The following is a 9,155-nucleotide window of genomic DNA, read 5'->3' on the forward strand; positions in this document are numbered from 1 at the left end:
GTCCGCCGCACCGTCGTAGCGCGGCGGCATCTCCGGCATGAACTTGGGTGGCCACTTCACCTACCGCAGGGCGGGAGCAAGGGCTCGGAGCCCCCGAGCGCCACTGTGGGCATCCGTAGATCCAGCCGACGGAGTGGCGCCGGCCATGGAGAATGGGCGCGAAGATGGTGGAGCACGAATTGACAGAAGAAAAATTCCGATGCACCCCTACCTGGCGCGCCAAATGTCGGATCACGGGTTCCGGCGAAACCCTCAAGGTTCGAACACTGGGGTGCGCGCGAAGATCTCCCCCAACCGATCCACGCCCTAGCTTGGCTAAGATCTTACGGGCTAACTCGACGAACTCACAACACAAAGGACACAAGATTTATACTGGTTCGAGCCACCTTTGTGGTGTAATACCCTACTCCAGTGTGGTGTGGTGGATTACCTCTCGGGCTGAGGATGAATAGTACAAGGGGAAGAACAGCCTCCTGAGGAGAGGTGTTCTTGTGCTTGGTGAACTTGCGGTTGTCCTGGTCTCTCTCGATCTGACCTCTCCCCTTTTTCCCTTAGCTACGGTGGTGTCTAGTCCTATTTGTAGAGGCCCTGGTCCTCTCCCCAAATATTGAGCGGGAAGGGAGCCAACTACGGCCAATTCGAAAGGGGACAGCTAGTACAGCTTATCCTGACAAAAGCAGTCTTCGCCTGCAAAAGCCTCTGGTGGTGACGCCGTCTTGGGCTCCACGGTGACCTCCGTCTTGCCGTCCTGCTGGTCTTGGTCTCGTTGCACCGATATGGAAACCTTTGCTTGACGCCTTGGTACTCCACGCCTGCGCTTGCTTCCTTAGCACCAAAGAGGAAATAAGGACATTGTGCGCGCTGGCGCCCGCCTGATCTCGATCGGCATGGCTCACGTCATCGGAACCTCGCGAGGTTTGCCTGGCCTTGATCTCTCCACCCCTCGCGAGCCAGCCTGGTGAGGCCGCTCCTGAGGAGGTCTTGTGTCATTTGCCTCATGAGGGTCTTGAGTCCTTGCTGGTGAAGATGGGCCATATGGGCCCGCTCGCAGGGCCACGCCGTGGGCCGCAGGCAGGCAAGTCTGGGGACCCCCGTTCCCAGAACACCGACACCAGCGCTGCATGCAGAAGTGCCTGCAGTTGCAACTCGGCCGCAATATCGTGGTGAAGACCAAGAAGCACCCCATGCTCCTCGACGATCTAAAGGAGACCTTCACCAACCTACGCGAGTACAAGGTCAAGCTCAACCCGGAGAAATGCGTTTTCAGCGTCCCGGCCGGAAAGCTACTCGGTTTCCTCGTCTCGGAGCGCGGCATTGAGGCGAACCCGGAGAAAATCAAGGCCATTGAGTGCATGCGCAAGCCGGCTCGGCTGCGCGATGTCCAGAAGTTCACCGGCTGCTTGGCCTCGGTCAGCCGGTTTCTCAGCCGGCTGGGCGAGAGGGCCCTGCCCCTATATCTGCTGATGAAGAAGACGGCGCCATTCGAGTGGAACGACCAGGCGGACGAAGCCTTCCGGGACCTCAAGCGCATGCTCTCTACTGCACCAGTCCTGGCCATAGCGGCCGAGATGGAGCCGTTGTTGCTCTATATCACCGCGACCTCGCGGTCGGTCAGCACAGTGATGGTGGTCGAGAGACCAGAGAGGGACAGGGGCCAAGCCGTCCAGTGTCCCGTCTACTACTTGAGCGAGGTGCTCTCCGCCTCGAAGCAGAACTACCCGCACTATCAGAAGATGTGTTATGGCGTGTACTTCACCGCCAAGAAACTGAACCAGTACTTCCAAGAGCATGTCATCACCGTGGTCAGCACGGCCCCTCTCGATGACATCATTAGGTGTCGGGATGCCTCTGGCCGGGTCGCCAAGTGGGCGCTCGAGCTAGCCAGCCATACCATCCTCTACGAGCCCCACACCACAATCAAGTCCCAAGCTTTGGCTGACTTCCTCGTCGACTGGACCGAGGCCCAGTACCTGACATCGCCTCCAGACTCGACGCACTGGCGCATGCACTTCGATGGCTCGAAGATGCGACTCGGCCTGGGAGCCGGCATAGTGCTGTCCTCCCCCAGGGGAGACCGGCTCAAGTACGCACTACAGATCCACTTTGCCGCCTCCAACAACATCGCCGAGTACGAAGCCCTTGTGCACGGCCTCCGACTTGCCAAGGAACTCAGCATTCGGCGCATCCTGCACTTCGACGACTCGGACCTGGTGGTGTAGTAGTGCTCAGGCGAGTGGGACGCGCATGACTCCAACATGGCGAGCTACCGCTTCCTCGTCCAGAAGCTGTCCGGATTCTTCGAGGGCTACGAGTTCCTCCACGTCCCGCACGCGGAGAATGAAGCGGCCGACATGCTCGCCAAGATCGCCTTGTCTCGGCAGTCCATCGCATCCGGTGTCTGCCTCGAGCATCTGCACAAGCCGTCCGTCAAGACATCTCCGGACTCCGAGTCCATCCAAGTGCCAACCGACCCGGCCGCGCCTCAACCCGGCCCGGTGACTGCTCCAACCGACCCGGCCGCGCCTCAACCCGGCCCGGGGACTGCTCCAACCGACCCGGCCACGCCTCAACCCGGCCCGGGGACTGCTCCATCCAACCCGGCCGCGCCTCAACCCGGCCCGGGGGCTGCCGAACCCGGCTCGGAGGTCGCCGACCCAGAGCCCGAAATAGTGGCCGTCTTCGCCGTGGTGACGGTGCCATCCTGGACCCTACCCATCTCGGAGTTCCTGGAGAACGGGGTCCTCCCCATGGACGAGATAGAAGCTCGGCAAGTGCAGCGTCGAGCGTCCGCCTACAACATCATCAACAACGAGCTCGTCAAGCGCAACTCCACCGGCGTGTTCCAACGCTGCATCGAGCAGGACAAGGGTATTGAGATCCTCCTCGACATACACCAGGGCGAGTGTGGGCACCATACCGCCTCGCGGTCCCTAGTGGCCAAGGCCTTCCGCCATGGTTTCGACTGGCCCATGACCCTCGAAGATGCAGAGTCACTCGTCAACAAGTGCGAGGGATGCCAGCGCTTCAGCAAGCATATCCACCAGCCGGCGTCAGCACTCCGGACCATCTTGATCGCCTGGACCTTCGCGGTCTGGGGACTCGACATGGTGGGGCCCTTCAAGACCACCCGAGGCAGCATGATGCATTTGCTTGTGGCGGTGGACAAGTTCACCAAATGGATCGAAGCAAGGCCAATCAAGAAGCTGGAGGGCCCGACGGCCGTTCGGTTCATCAAGGACATTGCGGTGCGCTATGGCATGCCGAAGAACATCATCACGGACAACGGCACCAACTTCGCCAAGGGCGCGCTCGCGCAGTACTGCTCCTTCTCCGGCATCCGCCTCGACCTGGCTTCCGTTGCACATCCGCAGTCCAACGGCCAAGTCGAGCGGGCCAACGGCCTCATCCTATCCGGCATCAAGCCGCGGCTCGTCGAGCCACTCGTCCGTTCCCCCGGCAGCTGGCTCGACGAGTTGTCGGTCGTCCTCTAGAGTCTCCGCACCATGCCAAACCGGTCGATCGGGTTCACCCCGTTCTTCCTCGTCTACGGAGCAGAAGTCGTTATTCTGACCGACGTCGAGTTCGACTCACCGTGTGTCACGATGTACATGGAAGCCGAAGCCAAAGAAGCTTGCGAAGACGGCGTCGACCTGCTCGAAGAAGCATGCCTCCTAGCGCTCAGTCGCTCGGCCATCTACCAGCAAGGCCTGAGGCACTACCACAACAAGAAAATCAAGCCCCTCGCCTTTCATGAGGGAGACCTCGTCCTTCGCCTCGTCCAGCAGCAGGTCGGCCAGCACAAGCTGTCCTCCCCATGGGAGGGTCCCTTCATCGTCAGCAAGGCCATGTGCGATCGCGACGCGTACTACCTCATCGACGCCCCAAGTCAAACAAGCGCAAGAGGGACGCCACCGGAGAAGAAACAACCCGGCCATGAAATGCGGACCTCCTCTGCCCGTTTTACAGTTAGCCATATGCACGTATGTATCACTGCCTTTTGTAACCATCTGGAAACTATGGGACCCTCGAACAACGCTCGGGGCTGCCCTTTTTCGTGACCAAGCTATTGTGTCCCCTACATTTCATGCATTACTTTCCTTGTAAGCCAACCCGGCCGCCGGATCGACTCGCTTGACCCGGGGGCTCGGGGGCTGGCCGACTTGGCCACCCGCCACTTCCCTTAGCAACTCCTGACGCGTTGGACCGCCGCGGCCTCTCACTTCGCCGTAAGCCGCAGAACCGGCTTCGGCTGTTGGCTGACAAGCACATGAGACTAGAGCACCGGCGCGCCTCGAGCACTAAGTCAAGAACCGCCGGGTCGTCCAACCCGGCCCGCCACTTTAAAAGTCGATGCACGACCGGCTGCTCGCCAACCCGGCCCCGCCGGATTGCCGCCAGCCGGCCCAGTGGGTGTTTCACTTACGCTCAACGTTCCGAAAGGCTAAATATCGCGTGTTCCTCCCAAAGGCCGAACCCCTTGTCACGGACCGGAGCCTCGGCCGTCAAACTCGCAGGGGGGGAGGGGAACCCAAAGGAGGAGAAATCGCGAGAAAAAAGTTTCAAAGACAAAGAGCAAGAGCGCTGCCATCCATGAGTTTTTTTGCATACTACCGGGTCGCTTGACCCGGCCCCCGCCACTCCAAGCCGCCAAGCGACCGGCCGCCCTTGCCGGGTTGCCGCCGGCCGGCCTAGTGGGTGTTTTCGCTCGCGCTCAACGTTACGAAATCCTAAGTACTACACGCTCCCCTCAAAAGGCCGAACCCTTTGTCACGGACCGGAGCCTCGGCCGTCAGACTCGCAGGGGAGAAGCCTAAGAGGGAAAAATGCAGGAAAACGGCTCGAAAAAATGAAAAAGCAAAGGCACAAACATTCACAAGGCTCATACATCATAAATTAAGAAACAGGCCCAAGGCCAGAGATCATTACTCCCAAGTCAACCCCCAGTGGGTGGGTGGACCTGCTACCTAACAGAAATTTTTACAAAGTTAAAATCAGGCATCTCCGTCGCCGGATCGCACAGCCCTCGAATCCGCCGAGGTGCCGGCATCATCCTCTCCGGCGTCCGTGTCGCGATAGATGCCCATCTCCTTAGAGTTGCCCTCCGGGTCATCCAGAAGAAGGCCGTAATCCTCAGCGGGCACGACTCCGCCATCCTCCGCCCGCTCCGGCTGGAACTCGTCGTGGAAGGTGAACCCGGCGATGTAGCTGGCCCAGGCGGCGATCCGTCCAGCCTCCGCCTGCAGCTGGCTCTCCAAGCCGGCCCACTGGCCCATGAACACGTCCACGCCAGGTTCGAGTGCCAGGACAGCATGAACCGAAGTGCCATCTCAACACCAGCTCAGGTGGCAGAAACCCGCCACTCATGAAGACGGTCCGGGCCCGCCACCAACCACCTCACCAGCCGCGTGAAGCTGCTCGGCGTGACGGCGCCCGGCCAGAGGGTCGCCATCATTGCCGCACCGGCCTTAGAAAGCCGCCCCATCTGCTCACCCAGGACTCGCGGACGGGCCTCGGCGGCAGCCATGATCTCCGAGAAGGTCCAGACCACCTACGGGTCAGTCCTGGAGCCGACGACTCCTTCCGGGTCGCGCTGAAAGCGGACCGCCTCCTCCGCCAGCTGACGCGTCTCCGGGAAGGCCCCTGTCGAAGAGAAAAGCAAGTCAAAAGAAAGCCAGTAAGGAAGAAAAGCCGTAGTCCCAACCCGGTAACGACAAAATCGAAGGAAAGCACTTACTGGAGAAGGACTCTTCCAGGTGCTGCGCTTCGAGCAACGTACCGCGCCGCTCTCGGGCGATGGTGCGGTCACGCTCCTGGAGCGCCTTCTCCAGCTCAGCGACCTTGGCAAGGGTCGCCTTAAGCTCGGCGTCCTTGTCCTCGGCCGCCTTCCCGGCCTCCTCGCGACACCGGGCCTCCGCCTGCCGAGTCTCCTCCGCCGCGGCCACCAGCGCCTTCAGGCGCTCCACCTCGGCCTGGAGCTGCCCCTTGTCATCGGCCAGCTGGCCAACGTTGCTGGTCCGCCTCCGCAAGGGCCTGCTGTGCCTCCATGACCTTGGCGGCCTCCGCCTTGAGGCACTCCACCTCGGCCTCGAGGCGGCCCTTGTTGCCCTCCAACCGCTCCTACAGTCGGTTGGCTCCGTCAAGCGCCCGCCGGGCTCCTGTCGCCTCCGCCCTCGTCCACTCCACCTCGGCTCCAAGCCGACCAGCGTCAGCAACGAGCCGGTCATAGTGGAAGCCGACCCAGACTAGCTGCATCCTCCAAGACAGCACCTCGGCTACAGAAAAGAATCTCAGAAACAGAGTACTACTTAAGATTCGACCCAACTGCTATGCAGTTGTCCCGAATATCGGGGGATACACCCAATGGGTGCGCTAGCGCGCCCCCACTAGAAAAGAGCATGCAAAACAAGTACCTATCGCGGCATGGAGCTCCTCCTCCTTGGCGGCAAGCCGCTCCTTGAGACGACGGTGCGTCTCAAGGAGCCGGTTGAAGACGCTAACACGGTAGGCGTCCAGTTGCTGCAAAAAGAAGTGATAAATACAAGACATCAAGATACGATTCGACCCAACTGTTGCGCAGTTGGCCCGAATCTTGGGGGCTACACCCAATGGGTGCGCTGGCGCGCCCCCACGAAGTAAAGGCAATAAAAGGAAAAGAAGAACGCAAAAGGAACTTACAAGCACGGCGCGCTCCAGCTCCTGCGTCGCCTCAACCTCGGCCTGGGCGAAGGCCTAGATCCGGTCCGCCCGCCCTCGTAGGCACCGAGTCACGGTGTTCATTGCCTCCTCCTTCTGGTTCGGGGGCCCGAAGAAGACCTCGCCGGTCCCGCTCCGCGTCGGCTGTGACTCGGCAGCCCGGCAGCCCCCGGGCTTGAGCACCAGGGCATGTTCCGATGTCGGCTCCGTGGGCCAACTGGCCCGCGGCTCCACCACCAGCGGTGTCTCACTCGCCGGCGCCATCCGCGATGCCTCCCCCAAGACGGTGCCTCGGCCGCCTCCGTCGGCTCCCGCCAGCTCGACCATGTCGGTCCGTGGCGGGACACCGTCCCCAACGACCAGGACCTCCCGGTCGAGGTCCATTACGTCAACGCGGCCACCGTAGCCGAGCTTCCCCTCCGACGATGACACAAAGGCCGTGTCAACCACCACCGTTCCCGCCGACATCTCCGGCCACGCTGGTTCCTCGCCGGCTCCCGCCCACGCCGCCGCCGTGCTAACCCAGGACTGGGTCGCCGCCGCCTCTAGCTCCGCCTCGGCCCGTTACCGGTCCCGCCAGGCCACGCCTTCGGCGTCGGACGGGTCCATACCAAGGTCCGGATCCGCCCACACCTCCTCCTCCTCGTCCCGGTCGACGGTGCCGGACCGGCTCCTCCGGAACACGGCGCCCTCGGCAGACGCCGCGTCCGCCGCCGCCACCGCCAGCGAGTTCGGCGACCTAAAATGCAAGATGAAGTAAATACAAGACAAGCAAAGCTGCTCGACGACTCGGTCTGAGCTAGAAGAAAAGCTTACCCCGGCACCACCAGGACGGCGGGTCTTGCCGCCCTCTCCTGCGGCGCGGCGCGCCTCCTCTTGGCGACCGGCTTCGCCACCCCGACAGGGGCTCACGGCGCAACATTGTCCTTCACATGCGGCCGCCTCGCCGCCGACGCTCCCCGAGGCAACCCGGCCCCAACTACGCCGCCACCTCCTCCACTCGGCGCCGCTGCATCAACGGCTCATGTCGGCACCTCGACCCGGCAACCCGGTGATTCAAAAAGAAAACACAAGAACGCTCAAGGCTTACCAGCTTGGTGCCCCGCGCCCGCGTCGGATGCCGCCTCCTCCTCTCCGCCGCGGGCCTCGGGCTCCTCCAAGGCAGCGCGCACCACCTGCGCCCGGGCCCGGTCATAAGGATGCCGGATGGCATTCAGAAGCACTTCTCGCGTTGCATCGGGACGAACAAGAAGATAAGCGCCAGCAAAGAATGGAGACCAAGGACTCACCGCGGGTGCCGGGTTCACGCGACTATACGGGGCCTTCCCGAACTCCCAGTCTGTGACACCCCAAGACCGACACTCAGTTGCCCTTCCTTTTATTTTAGTTGTTGATGTGTGTGTTTTTATGTTTGTTGCATTATCATATTTATTTTTGCATATTTCATTCCTGTATGTCTTGCCATGATCATGTCGAATGCCTTTGTCATATTTTGCATTGTATCATGATCTTCTTGCTTGTTATTGCATGTGCATTTTATTTGTGTATGTCTTGGTGTGATCTCTTTCTCTTCTTCTCCATTGCTTTTGGCATCTTCACCCCTTCAAGTTAGTCCATCTCCAAGCAAACCCCATCTCCTTCTTCCTTTCTTCTAAATTCTAGCCATTTACTCGAGTGACATTTTTCCTGCCTCAAATAATGTTCACTCTTTCCCTGTAAATCCAACATGTTTCATTTAACCTTTCTGTCAAGTTTCAGCTCTTTTGAAGATGATTTTGTTCGGTTCAAAAATGACTCAAGTTTGAAGTTAATTCAAACTTGGTTTATTTTTCTACCTCTAAAAATGGCCAAAGCAATTTATTCAAATAGTGCATATCTCCAGGAGCTCATTTTAATTCTCATCCTTGCTTCTACCTTCTCCATGCTCTCTGTGCTTTTCTGTATCTTTTTCCTGTATGAAGGAATTCAGAAAAAAGAGAGCAGCAGCTCAGCGCAGCAGAGAGCAGGCCCAGCAGCGCGCAGCCTAGCAAACCCACAGCCTTCTAAGGCCCAGCCGGTGCCCTCCCCACTGGGCCGGCCTCCAGGCCCACCTAACCTAACCCTAGAACCCCTGGCCCGATCCCTCTTCCTTCGTTCCTCTCCCCTCGCGCCGCCAGGGGCCTCGATCCCATCTCTCCCTCACAGCCACTCCCTTCCCTCGATCCTATCTCTCTCGTACGCCGCGCCACGCTCTCTCTCGTCTTCCCCTCGCGCCGCCAGGAGGCAGAGCGCCTGCCTCGCTCGATCCCTTCTCCCACATCACTCACAGGGGAAGCGCTTGATCCTCCTCCTCTCGCTCGTCTCCCTTCCCCTCCTTCCACCTAGCGACCTCACCGCCCGAGCTCCACCTCCTCGTCCCCATGCCCGCAACAGCAGAGCAGGAGCACCGGCGCCCACCTTCCTTTGCCTCGCCCGCGTCCTCG

The sequence above is a fragment of the Triticum dicoccoides genome, chromosome 6A, assembly GCF_002162155.2.
Source record: "Triticum dicoccoides isolate Atlit2015 ecotype Zavitan chromosome 6A, WEW_v2.0, whole genome shotgun sequence".
In the NCBI taxonomy this organism is placed as follows: Eukaryota; Viridiplantae; Streptophyta; class Magnoliopsida; order Poales; family Poaceae; genus Triticum; species Triticum dicoccoides.